Raw genomic sequence first — 19,077 nt, 5'->3', positions numbered from 1 at the left:
GCCCGAGCCCGGCCAGTCCCAGCTCCTCCGCCCCCACGGCCCGGCCCCCATCCCCGAGCCCGGCCAGTCCCAGCTCCTCCAGCCCCATATCCCAGGGCCCGAGCCCGGCCAGTCCCAGCTCCTCCAGCCCCATATCCCAGGCTCCGAGCCCGGCCAGTCGCAGCTCCAACAGCCTCGTATCCCAGGGCCCGAGCCCGGCCAGTCCCAGCTCCTCCAGCCCCATATCCCAGGGCCCGAGCCCGAGCCCGGCCAGTCCCAGCTCCTCCGCCCCCACGGCCCGGCCCCCATCCCCGAGCCCGGCCAGTCCCAGCTCCTCCAGCCCCATATCCCATGCCCCGAGCCCGGCCAGTCCCAGCTCCTCCAGCCCCATATCCCAGGGCCCGAGCCCGGCCAGTCCCAGCTCCTCCAGCCCCATATCCCAGGGCCCGAGCCCGGCCAGTCCCAGCTCCTCCAGCCCCATATCCCAGGGCCCGAGCCCGGCCAGTCCCAGCTCCTCCAGCCCCATATCCCAGGGCCCGAGCCCGGCCAGTCCCAGCTCCTCCAGCCCCATATCCCAGGGCTCGAGCCCGGCCAGTCCCAGCTCCTCCAGCCCCATATCCCAGGGCCCGAACCCGGCCAGTCCCAGCTCCTCCAGCCCCATATCACAGCCAGTCCCAGCTCCTCCAGCCCCATATCCCAGGGCCCGAGCCCGGCCAGTCCCAGCTCCTCCGCCCCCACGGCCCGGGCCCCATTGCCGAGCCCGGCCAGTCCCAGCTCCTCCAGCCCCATATCCCAGGGCCCGAACCCGGGCAGTCCCAGCTCCTCCAGCCCCATATCACAGCCAGTCCCAGCTCCTCCAGCCCCATATCCCAGGGCCCGAGCCCGGCCAGTCCCAGCTCCTCCGCCCCCACGGCCCGGGCCCCATCCCCGAGCCCGGCCAGTCCCAGCTCCTCCAGCCCCATATCCCAGGGCCCGAACCCGGCCAGTCCCAGCTCCTCCAGCCCCATATCACAGCCAGTCCCAGCTCCTCCAGCCCCATATCCCAGGGTCCGAGCCCGGCCAGTCCCAGCTCCTCCGCCCCCACGGCCCGGCCCCCATCCCCGAGCCCGGCCAGTCCCAGCTCCTCCAGCCCCATATCCCAGGCCCCGAGCCCGGCCAGTCCCAGCTCCTCCAGCCCCATATCCCAGGCCTCGAGCCCGGCCAGTCCCAGCTCCTCCAGCTCCGTATCCCAGGCCTCGAGCCCGGCCAGTCGCAGCTCCAACAGCCCCATATCCCAGGGCCCGAGCCCGGCCAGTCCCAGCTCCTCCAGCCCCATATCCCAGGGCCCGAGCCCGAGCCCGGCCAGTCCCAGCTCCTCTGCCCCCACGGCCCGGCCCCCATCCCCGAGCCCGGCCAGTCCCAGCTCCTCCAGCCCCATATCCCAGGCCCTGAGCCCGGCCAGTCCCAGCTCCTCCAGCCCCATATCCCAGGGCCCGAGCCCGGCCAGTCCCAGCTCCTCCAGCCCCATATCCCAGGGCCCGAGCCCGGCCAGTCCCAGCTCCTCCAGCCCCATATCCCAGGGCCCGAGCCCGGCCAGTCCCAGCTCCTCCAGCCCCATATCCCAGGGCCCGAGCCCGGCCAGTCCCAGCTCCTCCAGCCCCATATCCCAGGGCCCGAGCCCGGCCAGTCCCAGCTCCTCCAGCCCCATATCCCAGGGCTCGAGCCCGGCCAGTCCCAGCTCCTTCAGCCCCATATCCCAGGGCCCGAGCCCGGCCAGTCCCAGCTCCTCCGCCCCCACGGCCCGGGCCCCATCCCCGAGCCCGGCCAGTCCCAGCTCCTCTAGCCCCATATCCCAGGGCCCGAACCCGGCCAGTCCCAGCTCCTCCAACCCCATATCACAGCCAGTCCCAGCTCCTCCAGCCCCATATCCCAGGGCCCGAGCCCGGCCAGTCCCAGCTCCTCCGCCCCCACGGCCCGGCCCCCATCCCCGAGCCCGGCCAGTCCCAGCTCCTCCAGCCCCATATCCCAGGCCCCGAGCCCGGCCAGTCCCAGCTCCTCCAGCCCCATATCCCAGGCCTCGAGCCCGGCCAGTCCCAGCTCCTCCAGCTCCGTATCCCAGGCCTCGAGCCCGGCCAGTCGCAGCTCCAACAGCCCCATATCCCAGGGCCCGAGCCCGGCCAGTCCCAGCTCCTCCAGCCCCATATCCCAGGGCCCGAGCCCGAGCCCGGCCAGTCCCAGCTCCTCTGCCCCCACGGCCCGGCCCCCATCCCCGAGCCCGGCCAGTCCCAGCTCCTCCAGCCCCATATCCCAGGCCCCGAGCCCGGCCAGTCCCAGCTCCTCCAGCCCCATATCCCAGGGCCCGAGCCCGGCCAGTCCCAGCTCCTCCAGCCCCATATCCCAGGGCCCGAGCCCGGCCAGTCCCAGCTCCTCCAGCCCCATATCCCAGGGCCCGAGCCCGGCCAGTCCCAGCTCCTCCAGCCCCATATCCCAGGGCTCGAGCCCGGCCAGTCCCAGCTCCTCCAGCCCCATATCCCAGGGCCCGAACCCGGCCAGTCCCAGCTCCTCCAGCCCCATATCACAGCCAGTCCCAGCTCCTCCAGCCCCATATCCCAGGGCCCGAGCCCGGCCAGTCCCAGCTCCTCCGCCCCCACGGCCCGGGCCCCATTGCCGAGCCCGGCCAGTCCCAGCTCCTCCAGCCCCATATCCCTGGGCCCGAACCCGGGCAGTCCCAGCTCCTCCAGCCCCATATCACAGCCAGTCCCAGCTCCTCCAGCCCCATATCCCAGGGCCCGAGCCCGGCCAGTCCCAGCTCCTCCGCCCCCACGGCCCGGGCCCCATCCCCGAGCCCGGCCAGTCCCAGCTCCTCCAGCCCCATATCCCAGGGCCCGAACCCGGCCAGTCCCAGCTCCTCCAGCCCCATATCACAGCCAGTCCCAGCTCCTTCAGCCCCATATCCCAGGGTCCGAGCCCGGCCAGTCCCAGCTCCTCCGCCCCCACGGCCCGGCCCCCATCCCCGAGCCCGGCCAGTCCCAGCTCCTCCAGCCCCATATCCCAGGCCCCGAGCCCGGCCAGTCCCAGCTCCTCCAGCCCCATATCCCAGGCCTCGAGCCCGGCCAGTCCCAGCTCCTCCAGCTCCGTATCCCAGGCCTCGAGCCCGGCCAGTCGCAGCTCCAACAGCCCCATATCCCAGGGCCCGAGCCCGGCCAGTCCCAGCTCCTCCAGCCCCATATCCCAGGGCCCGAGCCCGAGCCCGGCCAGTCCCAGCTCCTCTGCCCCCACGGCCCGGCCCCCATCCCCGAGCCCGGCCAGTCCCAGCTCCTCCAGCCCCATATCCCAGGCCCCGAGCCCGGCCAGTCCCAGCTCCTCCAGCCCCATATCCCAGGGCCCGAGCCCGGCCAGTCCCAGCTCCTCCAGCCCCATATCCCAGGGCCCGAGCCCGGCTAGTCCCAGCTCCTCCAGCCCCATATCCCAGGGCCCGAGCCCGGCCAGTCCCAGCTCCTCCAGCCCCATATCCCAGGGCCCGAGCCCGGCCAGTCCCAGCTCCTCCAGCCCCATATCCCAGGGCCCGAGCCCGGCCAGTCCCAGCTCCTCCAGCCCCATATCCCAGGGCTCGAGCCCGGCCAGTCCCAGCTCCTTCAGCCCCATATCCCAGGGCCCGAGCCCGGCCAGTCCCAGCTCCTCCGCCCCCACGGCCCGGGCCCCATCCCCGAGCCCGGCCAGTCCCAGCTCCTCTAGCCCCATATCCCAGGGCCCGAACCCGGCCAGTCCCAGCTCCTCCAACCCCATATCACAGCCAGTCCCAGCTCCTCCAGCCCCATATCCCAGGGCCCGAGCCCGGCCAGTCCCAGCTCCTCTGCCCCCACGGCCCGGCCCCCATCCCCGAGCCCGGCCAGTCCCAGCTCCTCCAGCCCCATATCCCAGGCCCCGAGCCCGGCCAGTCCCAGCTCCTCCAGCCCCATATCCCAGGCCTCGAGCCCGGCCAGTCCCAGCTCCTCCAGCTCCGTATCCCAGGCCTCGAGCCCGGCCAGTCGCAGCTCCAACAGCCCCATATCCCAGGGCCCGAGCCCGGCCAGTCCCAGCTCCTCCAGCCCCATATCCCAGGGCCCGAGCCCGAGCCCGGCCAGTCCCAGCTCCTCTGCCCCCACGGCCCGGCCCCCATCCCCGAGCCCGGCCAGTCCCAGCTCCTCCAGCCCCATATCCCAGGCCCCGAGCCTGGCCAGTCCCAGCTCCTCCAGCCCCATATCCCAGGGCCCGAGCCCGGCCAGTCCCAGCTCCTCCAGCCCCATATCCCAGGGCCCGAGCCCGGCCAGTCCCAGCTCCTCCAGCCCCATATCCCAGGGCCCGAGCCCGGCCAGTCCCAGCTCCTCCAGCCCCATATCCCAGGGCCCGAGCCCGGCCAGTCCCAGCTCCTCCAGCCCCATATCCCAGGGCCCGAGCCCGGCCAGTCCCAGCTCCTCCAGCCCCATATCCCAGGGCTCGAGCCCGGCCAGTCCCAGCTCCTCCAGCCCCATATCCCAGGGCCCGAGCCCGGCCAGTCCCAGCTCCTCCGCCCCCACGGCCCGGGCCCCATCCCCGAGCCCGGCCAGTCCCAGCTCCTCTAGCCCCATATCCCAGGGCCCGAACCCGGCCAGTCCCAGCTCCTCCAACCCCATATCACAGCCAGTCCCAGCTCCTCCAGCCCCATATCCCAGGCCCCGAGCCCGGTCAGTCCCAGCTCCTCCAGCCCCATATCCCAGGCCCCGAGCCCGGCCAGTCCCAGCTCCTCCAGCCCCATGTCCCAGGCCCCGAGCCCGGCCAGTCCCAGCTCCTCCAGCTCCGTATCCCAGGCCTCGAGCCCGGCCAGTCGCAGCTCCAACAGCCCCATATCCCAGGGCCCGAGCCCGGCCAGTCCCAGCTCCTCCAGCCCCATATCCCAGGGCCCGAGCCCGGCCAGTCCCAGCTCCTCCAGCCCCATATCCCAGGGCCCGAACCCGGCCAGTCCCAGCTCCTCCAGCCCCATATCCCAGGGCCCGAGCCCGGCCAGTCCCAGCTCCTCCGCCCCCACGGCCCGGGCCCCATCCCCGAGCCCGGCCAGTCCCAGCTCCTCCACCCCCACGGCCCGGGCCCCGAGCCTGGCCAGTCCCAGGCTCCAGGGCCCGAGCCTGGCCAGTCCCGCTCTCACCAGACTCCTCACCATAGTCTGTTCCCTTCCCTCCCTCAACCCAGTATTTGTTCCCTCTCCTTTGAAATCAGGTGTCTTTACCGCCAAGCTAGTGGAGGGGGCTGGATGAATGGGCTCCCCGCTTTCAGGGTGGTCGCCAGACCCAGCACGGTCCAGAGCAGGTGGGCCAGGGTTAGGGCTTCCGCACCGCTGTCATCGTGGGCTGGAGGGAGCATGATCCGGGGCCCCGGTGCAGTCCGGTCTCGCACAGGCTCTGCGAGGGGACGCTCAGTGGCTGTGGGGGGCTGACGCGAGGGGACGCTCGGCGGCTGTGGGGGGCTGACGCGAGGGGACGCTCGGCGGCTGTGGGGGGGCTCATGCGTGCGCGCTCTGCTCAGCCCTAGCCGCTTTAAGGGGCTGTGGCATGTGCAGGGCTACACGACAGCTGGCATGCCACAGGACCACAGCTAGAGCGCGGCAGCAGATGGAAAAATTCTTCCATCCACCTACCATTAAGAAAAGGAGTACTTGTGGCACCTTAGAGACTAACCAATTTATTTGAGCATGAGCTTTCGTGAGCTACAGCTCACTTCATCGGATGCATCCGATGAAGAGAGCTGTAGCTCACGAAAGCTCATGCTCAAATAAATTGGTTAGTCTCTAAGGTGCCACAAGTACTCCTTTTCTTTTTGAAAAGACAGACTAACACGGCTGTTACTCTGAAACCTGTAGTTGTAAGAATGCTTGATAGAGATCTTGTAGGTGTTTGTCTCTGTCTGAGGGGTTAGAGCAAATGCGGTTGTATCGCAGAGCTTGGCTGTAGACAATGGATCGTGTGGTGTGGTCTGGATGAAAGCTGGAGGCATGTAGGTAGGAATAGCGGTCAGTAGGTTTCCGGTATAGGGTGGTGTTTATGTGACCATCGTTTATTAGCACTGTAGTGTCCAGGAAGTGGATCTCTTGTGTGGACTGGACCAGGCTGAGGTTGATGGTGGGATGGAAATTGTTGAAATCTGGTGGAATTCCTCAAGGGCTTCTTTTCCATGGGTCCAGATGATGAAGATGTCATCAATATAGCGCAAGTAGAGTAGGGGCATTAGGGGACGAGAGCTGAGGAAGCGTTGTTCTAAGTCAACCATAAAAATGTTGGCATACTGTGGGGCCATGCGGGTACCCATAGCAGTGCTGCTGATTTGAAGGTATACATTGTCCCCAAATGTAAAATAGTTATGGGTGAGGACAAAGTCACAAAGTTCAGCCACCAGGTTAGCCGTGACATTATTGGGATAGTGTTCTTGACGGCTTGAAGTCCATCTTTGTGTGGAATGTTGGTGTAGAGGGCTTCTACATTCATAGTGGCCAGGATGGTGTTTCAGGAAGATCACCGATGGATTGTAGTTTCCTCAGGAAGTCAGGGGTGTCTCGAAGGTAGCTGGCAGTGCTGGTAGCATCGGGCCTGCGGACGGAGTCTACATAGCCAGACAATCCTGCTGTCAGGGTGCCAATGCCTGGATTTGTGCTGGAAATGGCCCAACTTGATTATCATACACATGGTAAGGAGAGTGATCACTTTAGATAAGCTAGTACCAGCAGAAGAGTGGGGTGGGAGGAGAGATAACCTTTTGTAGTGGTAAACACGCATTTTTTCATGCTTTGTGTGTATAAAAAGATCTTCTCTACTTTCCACAGTATGCATCCGATGAAGTGAGCTGTAGCTCATGAAAGCTTATGCTCAAATAAATTGGTTAGTCTCTAAGGTGCCACAAGTACTCCTTTTCTTTTTGCGAATACAGACTAACACGGCTGTTACTCTGAAACTTTTGAGAACAAACATCTATGTTGCTGTTCCAGCAGCGCCACCTAGAGACAATGAGATTCATGCCAGGACTTCAATAAAATCCTTAAAATTTTAACAGTCTAAAAATAGAGAGTATTATGTTAACCCCTCCCCTCATCCTGTGGATGTTGAGAGGAATAACACAGTAATGTCATTTCCCAGTGCTGCTCTGTGTTCATTTGCATGAGGTAGGCAGTGCTGAGCCTTCTACATCACCCCTCGGAGAGAGATGCAAGAAGAGGGACTCACTCAACAGCACACCCCTTCGTGGCTGGGCACAGCATTGCAGAACCTTGCCTTCGGTCACTTCTGATGGCCCTTCAGTTGTCTGGTTCTTCTGACTTGATCCTCTGGGCAGGTCATGTAGTCTCACCTCTTACGAGCTGACAATGTCTCAAATAAACAATGTCCATTACCATAGAACATCTTCCACTCCTGCTGGGCTCCTCTTCACTCCCCCTCTTCTTTCAGCATAGCAGGGTCCCAACCCAAGGTTTCCCAGCAGAACTCAGAAACTCCAGCTAGAACCACATACAGCTTAAGCCACTTCTGCCTGCCTCTTGCTTGAGCTTTTAGTCCCTCCCAGTCCTCCTCAGCTCCCTGTTCCTCTTCCAGAGCAGCAACCCCCAGGGCTTTCTCCCTGGAGCTTTGCAGGCAGATCCCCCTCCTGGGTCTCTCCCCCCAGTACTCTGAGCCCCTTCCTTTATGAAGACCTAGCTCTTCCCCAGCTGGGTCTCACACACCCTCCAGGTGTAATCTCCTAAGCTAATTGGGGTCACAAGCTCCCATTTGACAGGTTTCAGAGTAGCAGCCATGTTAGTCTGTATTCGCAAAAAGAAAAGGAGGACTTGTGGCACCTTAGAGACTAACCAATTTATCTGAGCATAAGCTTTCGTGAGCTACAGCTCACTTCATCAGAAGCATGTAGTGGAAAATACAGTGGGGAGATTTTATATACACAGAGAACATGAAACAATGGGTACTACCATACAGACTGTAACAAGAGTGATCAGGTAATCTGAGCTATTACCAGTAGGAGAGCGGGGGGAAGGGGTGGGAGCGCCCCATAACAGGTGATTTTATAAAGTGCTGGGTTCTTGGGAGTGGTTGGACCATGATATAACACAGCGAGGGGTCTATGCACAGTAGATCTATGCAGCTCTACTGATTCCAGCGCTGGATCTGTCTGTCTGCATTTTGAAAATACCCACCACTGTAATATCAAGATGTTGAAGAATCACTAGAGTGTTGGAGAGCCAGGGGCTGAATATCATGCCCATAACACATGTGCCAAATTAGATCCCCTCTCAGCTACCAACTGCCTCACTTGGAGCTCATGCATCACTGCTAAGCTGGGTTGATACAGAACAGTGGTGTTTTGTTCACTCAGACCTTCCACAGAGTTTAGGCCTGAGGGTCCTGTCACCATCTCAGCACTGCTCATTCCTGTCCCTTCTCTGCTCATTCAGGAACCAGCCTGTTGGCTTTGAAAACCACAGTCTCCTATTTATCCACAGGGCAAGCGTCCCTCACATAAGTCCTCAATCCCCTTCTGGAGGGCTCATCTTCAAAGAACGAAGGTAGTCATAGAATCATAGAATCATAGAATATCAGGGTTGGAAGGGACCCCTGAAGGTCATCTAGTCCAACCCCCTGCTCGAAGCAGGACCAATTCCCCGTTAAATCATCCCAGCCAGGGCTTTGTCAAGCCTGACCTTAAAAACTTCCAAGGAAGGAGATTCCACCACCTCCCTAGGCAACGCATTCCAGTGTTTCAGTCGGGCCTGCTCAGTACAATACTAGGGCCTCCCAACTGAGGCTTCCACCAAGGGGCCAACGAATGCCAAGTGTGATGATGGCTTTTGTGTCATGGCCACCAGCTGAATAGGAACTTGACTGACACCCCTCATTCATCCCACACTGGCCCCTGAGATGCCATCAGATAAGAAGATAAGAACGGCCATACTGGGTGTTACGAAGTGGGGTTTTATTCATTTTGTTATGTTGCATGTGAGTCTTACTGTCCAATACTAATAGTGTGTGTACCTCTGTTTCCCTGTGTAACTTACCAATATTTCAGTGGTGGGAATTGGGTTTGTAATTTTTGCTGAGGCCCTCGGGGCAGGTGAGGCTATCCAGCTGTCTGCATGTATGTAACCTAAGACCAAGGATTTCCTCTCCATCCCCCCTATGGGGGTGTTTGTCCCCCCTGACTTTCCCCAACCCCCCCCACCCCAGTTTTGTGAACTAGTTATATGCAGTGTTGCTAATTTAGTGATAGTTTGGAAATTTGAATTGAAATTGAAACATTGATACACACTTTAAAAGCATATTAAATGTATGATAAAATACATGTATCTGAAAAAGTATAATAGTTTTGAAAAGTATGAACATAGACTAGCTTCCTTATTCAGCTGTTGTTTTTATTGTTGCTTACAAGAAGTGAAAAGTTGGACATATGACCAGGGAAGAGTATAAAAATATTGCTCGGGCATGTAGGAATGAAATCAGGAGGGCCAAATCGCACCTGGAGCTGCAGCTAGCGAGAGATGTCAAGAGTAACAAGAAGGGTTTCTTCAGGTATGTGGGCAACAAGAAGAAAGCCAAGGAAAGTGTGGGCCCCCTACTGAATGAGGGAGGCAACCTAGTGACAGAGGATGTGGAAAAAGCTAATGTACTCAATGCTTTTTTTGCCTCTGTTTTCACTAACAAGGTCAGCTCCCAGACTGCTGCGCTGGGCATCACAAAATGGGGAAGAGATGGCCAGCCCTCTGTGGAGATAGAGGTGGTTAGGGACTATTTAGAAAAGCTGGACGTGCACAAGTCCATGGGGCCGGACGAGTTGCATCCGAGAGTGCTGAAGGAATTGGCGGCTGTGATTGCAGAGCCATTGGCCATTATCTTTGAAAACTCGTGGCGAACCGGGGAAGTCCCGGATGACTGGAAAAAGGCTAATGTAGTGCCAATCTTTAAAAAAGGGAAGAAGGAGGATCCTGGGAACTACAGGCCAGTCAGCCTCACCTCAGTCCCTGGAAAAATCATGGAGCAGGTCCTCAAAGAATCAATCTTGAAGTACTTGCATGAGAGGAAAGTGATCAGGAACAGCCAGCATGGATTCACCAAGGGAAGGTCATGCCTGACTAATCTAATCGCCTTTTATCATGAGATTACTGGTTCTGTGGATGAAGGGAAAGCAGTGGATGTATTGTTTCTTGACTTTAGCAAAGCTTTTGACACGGTCTCCCACAGTATTCTTGTCAGCAAGTTAAGGAAGTATGGGCTGGATGAATGCACTATAAGGTGGGTAGAAAGCTGGCTAGATTGTCGGGCTCAACGGGTAGTGATCAATGGCTCCATGTCTAGTTGGCAGCCGGTGTCAAGTGGAGTGCCCCAGGGGTCGGTCCTGGGGCCGGTTTTGTTCAATATCTTCATAAATGATCTGGAGGATGGTGTGGATTGCACTCTCAGCAAATTTGCGGACGATACTAAACTGGGAGGAGTAGTAGATACGCTGGAGGGGAGGGATAGGCTACAGAAGGACCTAGACAAATTGGAGGATTGGGCCAAAAGAAATCTGATGAGGTTCAATAAGGATAAGTGCAGGGTCCTGCACTTAGGACGGAAGAATCCAATGCACCGCTACAGACTAGGGACCGAATGGCTAGGCAGCAGTTCTGCGGAAAAGGACCTAGAGGTGACAGTGGACGAGAAGCTGGATATGAGTCAGCAGTGTGCCCTTGTTGCCAAGAAGGCCAATGGCATTTTGGGATGTATAAGTAGGGGCATAGCGAGCAGATCGAGGGACGTGGTTGTCCCCCTCTATTCGACATTGGTGAGGCCTCATCTGGAGTACTGTGTCCAGTTTTGGGCCCCACACTACAAGAAGGATGTGGATAAATTGGAGAGAGTCCAGCGAAGGGCAACAAAAATGATTAGGGGTCTAGAACACATGACTTATGAGGAGAGGCTGAGGGAGCTGGGATTGTTTAGCCTGCAGAAGAGAAGAATGAGGGGGGATTTGATAGCTGCTTTCAACTACCTGAAAGGGGGTTCCAAAGAGGATGGCTCTACACTGTTCTCAATGGTAGCAGATGACAGAACGAGGAGTAATGGTCTCAAGTTGCAGTGGGGGAGGTTTAGATTGGATATTAGGAAAAACTTTTTCACTAAGAGGGTGGTGAAACACTGGAATGCGTTGCCTAGGGAGGTGGTGGAATCTCCTTCCTTGGAAGTTTTTAAGGTCAGGCTTGACAAAGCCCTGGCTGGGATGATTTAACTGGGAATTGGTCCTGCTTGGACTAGATGACCTTCAGGGGTCCCTTCCAACCCTGATATTCTATGATTCTATGACAGTGTCAGTGCATTCATTTCACTGATGTTGGCCAACCAAATAATTTCAAATTATGATTTGTAAGCAAAGTCTAAATGAGCTCGCCCTGACAGCTAGTGATGAGCTGTGGGGAAAGGCTTCACGACCAGATTGTATTTACATTCACATCTAATGTACCTAGGTATCCAGCAAACAGAGCTGTGTTGCCCGAGTGATAGATTTTGGCTGGGGTTGGGTTACAAATCACTTGAATGCGGGGGGTAAAGCAATGTTGTTATTCTTATTGTATAAGTAAAGGGCAGTAGAACTGTACTTTGCCTCTGCTGACTGAGGGCATCGAGAGAGAGGGTGGGGACAGGTGTTTTGCTTGACGGTCTGTCTGAGTCACAACTACTATTAGACCTACCCCTCTTCACTGTTTAAAGACAGAGCTGATTAGGCTCCATAGATAGTCTTTTGTTCTGTTAAGCGATCACTACAGCTGAAATCACTGATAATCGGGTCTAAGCGCTTAGACCTGCCGTTGGTCCCTGTTTCTGTGGAAGAGATGGCCCAGGCTGCACTAGCAGTGAGGTTCCCCCACTGAGAGCTCAGTTGAAATCACTGAGAGCCGGTGGAACCTCAAAAGACCAACTCGCAGAGGTCACAGTGGCAGGTGACAGCAGAAGGTGATGGCACAGGGCCACTGGCAACAGAGCGATGGAGTGGACGGTGGCACAACTGTTGGGGGAGGGATAGCTCAGTGGTTTGAGCATTGGCCTGCTAAACCCAGGGTTGTGAGTTCAATCCCTGAGGGGGCCATTTAGGGATTTGAGGATTGGTCCTGCTTTGAGCAGGGGTTGGACTAGATGACCTACTGAGGTCCCTTCCAACCCTGATATTCTATGACAACAAACAACAGTGGCCAGAGTGAACAGTGAGCAGCTGGAGGAACGAGGCAAGGTGCCTTCTTGCCCCCCACCTGGGAGGTGAACTCATGTGAAAGCAGCTCTGAACTCTGAGTCTCTGCTGACCACAGACAACACCGGTGAGTGTTAATGAGGCTGTTAAGAACGCTGGAGACACAACACAGTTCATGTGAACAAACATGGCTGTGGCATCCTACTTTCTATTTAGGCAAGGGATACCGCACACTGCAAACTGGAGGCCAATGTTAAGTGCATTGTCACTTGTTCATCCTGAAGTTGAACACTAAGACCAGCAAATGCTCACTGTCTTTCTGCAAGAAACTCAACTGACTGGCTAGACACATGTGGTGCAACTAGTGAAAGACGCAACAGCTGAAAAAGTGAAGAACTCTCTCACCACATTCAAAAAATTTGCATACATGGCTGATGAATGCACCAATGCAAATGGTCATCAAGTATTAAGTCATGTACGTTACCTTGATGTCAGTGGTAGGCCAGTAGATGCATTTCTAGATGTTCAAGTTATAGAAGACAGATTGGCTGCATCTGTGACAACCCACATCTTAGAAGAGTTAAATGCTTGTCAATGGGACCCCAAACAGATGGCTGCTTGTGCATTTGATGGAGCTGCAAACTTCTCTGGAAGACATAGTGGAGTACAAGCTTTGCTCAGAGAAAAGTGTAACCCTAATCTCTTCTGCACACTGCAGAGTCCATCTACTCCAACTAGCGCTGTAAATTTATAAAGCTATAAATTTAATGTCTTCATTTTTTTTTCAGCAAGAGTCCAAAAAGACTGAATATCTTGGAAAATATAGAAGATACACTGGGACTGAAGTTCAAATTAGTCCAACCTGGAAAACCCTCTGGCTTTCTCATGAGCGATCCTTGGCTGTTGTCTTAAAATTACTCCAGCCATTATTACTGGCTTTGGAAAGAATCTACCAAGATGGGATGGATCTAAGTAGTAAGGCTGGTGGATTACTTTTGCTACTACGTTCAGAGAAGACTATTGCTATTCTCTCTCTTGTAAATCTACTGTTGAAACCACTTGGGTCATTAAACAATGCCATCCAGGCATCTGCTACAACAGTGAATGTGGATGGCATTGTGTTCTGCACGGCTGAGGTTATGGGGCAAGTGATGCTGCTTTTCCACAATTTCAGCCCGTGCACGTCGGCGGAAGCACTCTATGTAGAAGTCCAGTCTGCTGTTTCGACCTTCAGGAGGAGTCCACCCAGAATCCTTCTTTTTGTAGTCTTGGTAGGAAGGTCTCTGTAGGTTAGTATGTTGTTCAGAGGTGTGTTGGAAATATTCCTTGAGTCGGAGATGTCAAAAATAGGATTCTAGGTCACCACAGAACTGTATCATATTTGTGGGGGTGGAGGGGGCAGAAGGAGAGGCCCCATCATCCCACCATCAGCCTCAGCCTGGACCAGTCCACACAAGAGATCCACTTCCTGGACACTATGGTGCTAATAAGCGATGGTCACATAAACACCACCCTATACCGGAAACCTACTGACCGTTATTCCTACCTACACGCCTCCAGCTTTCACCCAGACCACACCACCCGATCCATTGTCCACAGCCAAGCTCTATGATACAATCGCATTTGTTCCAACCCCTCAGACAGAGACAAACACCTACAAGATCTCTATCAAGCATTCTTACAACTACAATTCCCAGCTGCTGAAGTGAAGAAACAGATTGATAGAGCCAGAAGAGTACCCAGAAGTCACCTACTACAGGACAGGCCCAACAAAGAAAATAACAGAACGCCACTAGCCGTCACCTTCAGCCTCCAACTAAAACCTCTCCAGCGCATCATCAAGGATCTACAACCTATGCTGAAGGACGACCCATCACTCTCACAGATCTTGGGAGACAGGCCAGTCCTTGTTTACAGACAGCCCCCCAACCTGAAGCAAATACTCACCAGCAACCACATACCACACAACAGAACCACTAACCTAGGAACCTATCCTTGCAACAAAGCCCGTTGCCAACTGTGTCCACATATCTATTCAGGGGACACCATCATAGGGCCTAATCACATCAGCCACACTATCAGAGGCTCATTCACCTGCACATCTACCAATGTGACATGCCATCATGTGCCAGCAATGCCCCTCTGCCATGTACATTGGTCAAACTGGACAGTCTCTATGTAAAAGAATAAATGGACACAAATCAGACGTCAAGAATTATAACATTCAAAAACCAGTTGGAGAACACTTCAATCTTTTTGGTCACTCGATTACAGACCTAAAAGTGGAAATTCTTCAATAAAAAAACTTCAAAAACAGACTCCAACGACAGGTTTCAGAGTAACAGCCGTGTTAGTCTGTATTCGCAAAAAGAAAAGGAGTACTTGTGGCACCTTAGAGACTAACCAATTTATTTGAGCATGAGCTTTCGTGAGCTACTGCTGAATTGGAATTAATTTGCAAACTGGATACAATTAACTTAGGCTTGAATAGAGACTGGGAGTGGATGGGTCATTACACAAAGTAAAACTATTTCCCCTTGTTTATTTCCCCCTTCTCCCTCCCACCCCCCACTGTTCCTCAGACATTCTTGTCAACTGCTGGAAATGGCCCACCTTGATTATCACTACAAAAGTTTCTCCCCCTCTCCCCACTCTGCTGCTGGAAATAGCTCACCTTAAGTGATCACTCTCGTTACAGTGTGTATGGTAACACCCATTGTTTCATGTTCTCTATGTATATAAATCTCCCCACTGTATTTTCCACTGAATGCATCCGATGAAGTGAGCTGTAGCTCACGAAAGCTCATGCTCAAATAAATTCGTTAGTCTCTAAGGTGCCACAAGTCCTCCTTCAATCACCGTGCTTCAGGAGGCTCTCTAGGTTCTTGCATTTTGTCATTAGCTGCTCTTGTTTTCCTATTTCATTGAATTTAGTTGTGTCATTCAAAAATCCAAACTGTTCATGGTGTGCTCGTAAGGTATTAAACCTTTCATCAATGGCAGATATTGCTTTATCCATCACAACATTAAAAAATTCAACCTCAAAATTTTTTTTCTGAATCTTCTATGGGCTCATCTGCTCCTTCATATTCTGCTTGCCATTTTTTCCTTGAAACTCTTGTCATGTTTGGACATAGAAATTTTGGTTCTACACCGAGTGCCTGTGCAAACTCTCTTGAATCCATTTTCTCTGTATTTCACTAAAAAGTCTCGTGTGCTGTTTAGTGAGGTAAGTGTTGAATCAAGCTGCATCATTGGACTCTGCATTATTTTGCTTACACGTGAGATTTTAACTAGAATGTCATACCAGATTACGACAGATGTTAGAAACTTGAATCTGGATATTTCAGAGGCCAATGACTGTGCTTCACTTTTAGCTTTTGGATCTCTGGCTTCTTCCGAAATAGTAACCAGTGCTTCGTAAACTTCCTCAGATTGATAGCTCAACATTTTTGCACTTTCTACTCCACTTTCCCAGCGTGTCTCAGACAGAGGCTTAACGGTAATACCCGTTAATATTAATATGCACATTGTGTAAAGAGTTGTCACTTTGGATGGGCTATCACCAGCAGGAGAGTGAATTTGTGTGGGGGGGTGGAGGGTGAGAAAACCTGGATTTGTGCTGGAAATGGCCTAACCTGATGATCACTTTAGATAAGCTATTACCAGCAGGACAGTGGGGTGGGAGGAGGTATTGTTTCATATTCTCTGTGTATATATAAAGTCCGCTACAGTTTCCACGGTATGCATCCGATGAAGTGAGCTGTAGCTCACGAAAGCTCATGCTCAAATAAATTGGTTAGTCTCTAAGGTGCCACAAGTACTCCTTTTCTTTTTGGTAATACCATTGACATGTGCTTTGAATATTTGCCATCATCGAGTGTAAGCTGAAAAGAGCACATAAATGCCTTGCAGCAAACAAAAAAAAGAAATAGTTTCTACAGAAGACTTGGCCATATCACACAAAATCAAATTAAGGCTGTGGCATGCACACAGAACAAAAAAGGTTCATGGATTTTATGCCAGTAATCTAGCTTGCACGCCACAAATGCATCCTCTCATATGGCACCATTATCATAGCCTTGTCCTCTAATGGCCATTACGGACAATCCCATTCATTTTAGTTCATCAAGGAGAGCTTGAAGAAGTCCAAAACCTGTAGTATCCTCTACTTCTAAAAATGTGATAAACAATTCCCTACTGTAAGCTTAATCACTAATGTTGACAAATCTCACTACTTTGAGGGGAGGGATAGCTCAGTGGTTTGCGCATCGGCCTGCTAAACCCAGGGTTGTGAGTTCAATCCTTGAGGGGGCCATTTAGGGATCGGGGCAAAAATTGGGGATTGGTCCTGCTTTGAGCAGGGGGTTGGATTAGATGACCTCCAGAGGTCCCTTCCAACTCTGATAGTCTGTCTGTGATTCTGTGAGACTAACGACTTCTGTTCTTGATGACTTATGTCCGGAGTGCAATCTAGAATTATGGAAAAATATTTCCCCAGAGTAACCAATGAAACAATTTTGTCTTTCACTTTATCACTCATTAGCATGATGAGTTTGTGACGAAGTGGGAATGTTCTTAATGTTCTCTCTGAATACTGTGTGGGTGCCTCAGTTTCCCCTAGGCATTTCTTAAGTATCGAGGTGGTGGGATAAGGGTGTGTGATTGTTGCAGAGCCCTAGAGGGCCAGTGTGATGGTGGCTGCACAGAGAATGGCCGACACCCTGTCTCCTGGCAAATGATGGCCTGGGCCCCACCTCTGCAAAGGTGCCAACTGAAGGTGTTGGAGAACAAAGAGGTCGGGTGGCCTCCTGGCCCAGGAAAGAGACAAAGGCCAGAGGAGGGGCGGGAGGGTTTCAGTTTGGAGCTGGCTGGGGAAATGGAGGGAGGCCCAGATGGGGCTCTGGGCTCCTTGGCCCCCAAGATGGACCTGACTGAGGGGTCCTGTTTCCTGTACCTACAAGCTCTGTTTTAGACTGTGTTCCTGTCATCTAATAAACCTTCTGTTTTACTGGCTGGCTGAGAGTCACATCTGACTGCGGCATTGGGGTGCAGGGCCCGCTGGCTTCCCCAGGAGCCCCGCCTGTGCGGACTCGCTGTGGGAAGCACACAGTGTGAGAAGGGGATGCTGAATGCTTCGAGGTCAGACCCAGGAAAGTCGAAGCTGTGTAAGCTTCTTGCCCTGGAGACAGGCTGCTCACAGAAATGAGGCTCCCCCAGAGTCCTGCCTGGCTTCGTATGGAGTAGTTCCGGAGCATCGCCCGGTGACTCCGTGACAGAGTTCATTTTGAATTCTTGGTTCTAAATAGTGGTCATGTATTTCATTTTCAGTTTCTCTGGGGAGATGTTCACTCATCACTCTGTCAAATTTTCCCAGCAGTTGTACAAGGCCCCAAAAATTGCCATTTTGGGGCTGGAATAATTTCTCAATGCTTCCTCTAAAAGCAAGATTGTTTGTTGATAGCTATTCAACAATAGATCATAGACGTTCAAGAACACAACACCAATGCTGCTTCTCTGACCCTAGCAATCTTTGGTGTTGGGCATCAAGAGTTGTCTGATTTTTTAACCTTACACTCAGCTCACAATATTTGTGCATACTTTCAACGTGGTGTTGTGCCTTTTCATGTTGCAGTAATGTGTGACTAAGATTTTGCCAATTATTAATACCCATGGCTGCTATCTTAAAATTGTAACTGTTGAAAATCTTGCATGGGAAATAAAATACAGCATCCTTGCATTTAGAGTACACAAGCCCCCATCTGTTGACAGTTTCACCATTAGAAAGTCTTTTGTAGTAATTGTTTTCTGTCAATTTCCTACCTCTAATGTCTTTAGGATATTCAAGACCTTTCCTTTTCACAGGGCCTTTCTCAAGTATAATGGCACGTAATTCGTTGTTTAAAGATTGCGGCCATGCATCCATATCCCATGCTAGTACAGTTTCAACTGTTGTAATTTCTTGTTTTGTATCTGCATCTGTTTCAAATGATTGTTTCATGTGTTGTTGCGTTTCTTGAGCTTCGTCTGCATAAAAATTTTCTTCGGTAGTTACTTGATGATCTTGATCAACTTCGTTGTTTTCATGATGTATAAACTTAAGCATAGAACCCTTCTGTGCTTGTACAGCTAATCCTATTTCATCTTTCCGTTTTCTTTTTTGTGACCCAGAAAGTTGTTTTCGATATGCCATAACTTACAAGGGAGTTTTTTAAAGAAATAACTGTTTAAATTATTGTCAGATTATCAAAAATATTATTTAAAATAACTAATATAGGATAGCCATGAGTCTGTGACCTTGAGCTAGTGTGAAGACTCCTCACAAGGTGCTCCACCCTGATGGAGAAACAGTAGAGTTGGAAACTCATGTCATTTTTACAAAGTCACTTTTTAGTTTTACATGTATAGTGGGCATCAGTCTTAATGTTAGTTTTAACTCTATATCACTGTTACACTGTAACTAGATCAATGGCATTATCCAGTTTAATAAGCAGGGTTTCCAAGCAGCGGGAAAATAGAACCCTAGTTTTATTCCTAGGTGACCAAAATGAAGTCAGCACAGAATCATCTCATCTAGATTAAGGTAGGACAGAAATGTCCTGAAAACAGCCCAGGAACTGGAGAGAGAGGTCAAGGACATGCTGGCTTTAGGGGTGGTCCAGACATAGAATCATAGAATATCAGGGTTGGAAGGGACCTCAGGAGGTCATCTAGTCCAACCCCTGCTCAAAAGCAGGACCAATCCCCAATTAAATCATCCCAGCCAGGGCTTTGTCAAGCCCAACCTTAAAAACTTTTCCCTAGGCAACGCATTCCAGTGTTTCACCACCCTCCTAGTGAAAAAGTTTTTCCTAATATCCAATCTAAACCTCCCCCACTGCAACTCGAGACCATTACTCCTTGTCCTGTCCT

This window comes from Eretmochelys imbricata, chromosome 15 (assembly GCF_965152235.1).
Source record: "Eretmochelys imbricata isolate rEreImb1 chromosome 15, rEreImb1.hap1, whole genome shotgun sequence".
Taxonomy (NCBI): domain Eukaryota; kingdom Metazoa; phylum Chordata; order Testudines; family Cheloniidae; genus Eretmochelys; species Eretmochelys imbricata.
This window is presented reverse-complemented; position numbering follows the sequence as displayed.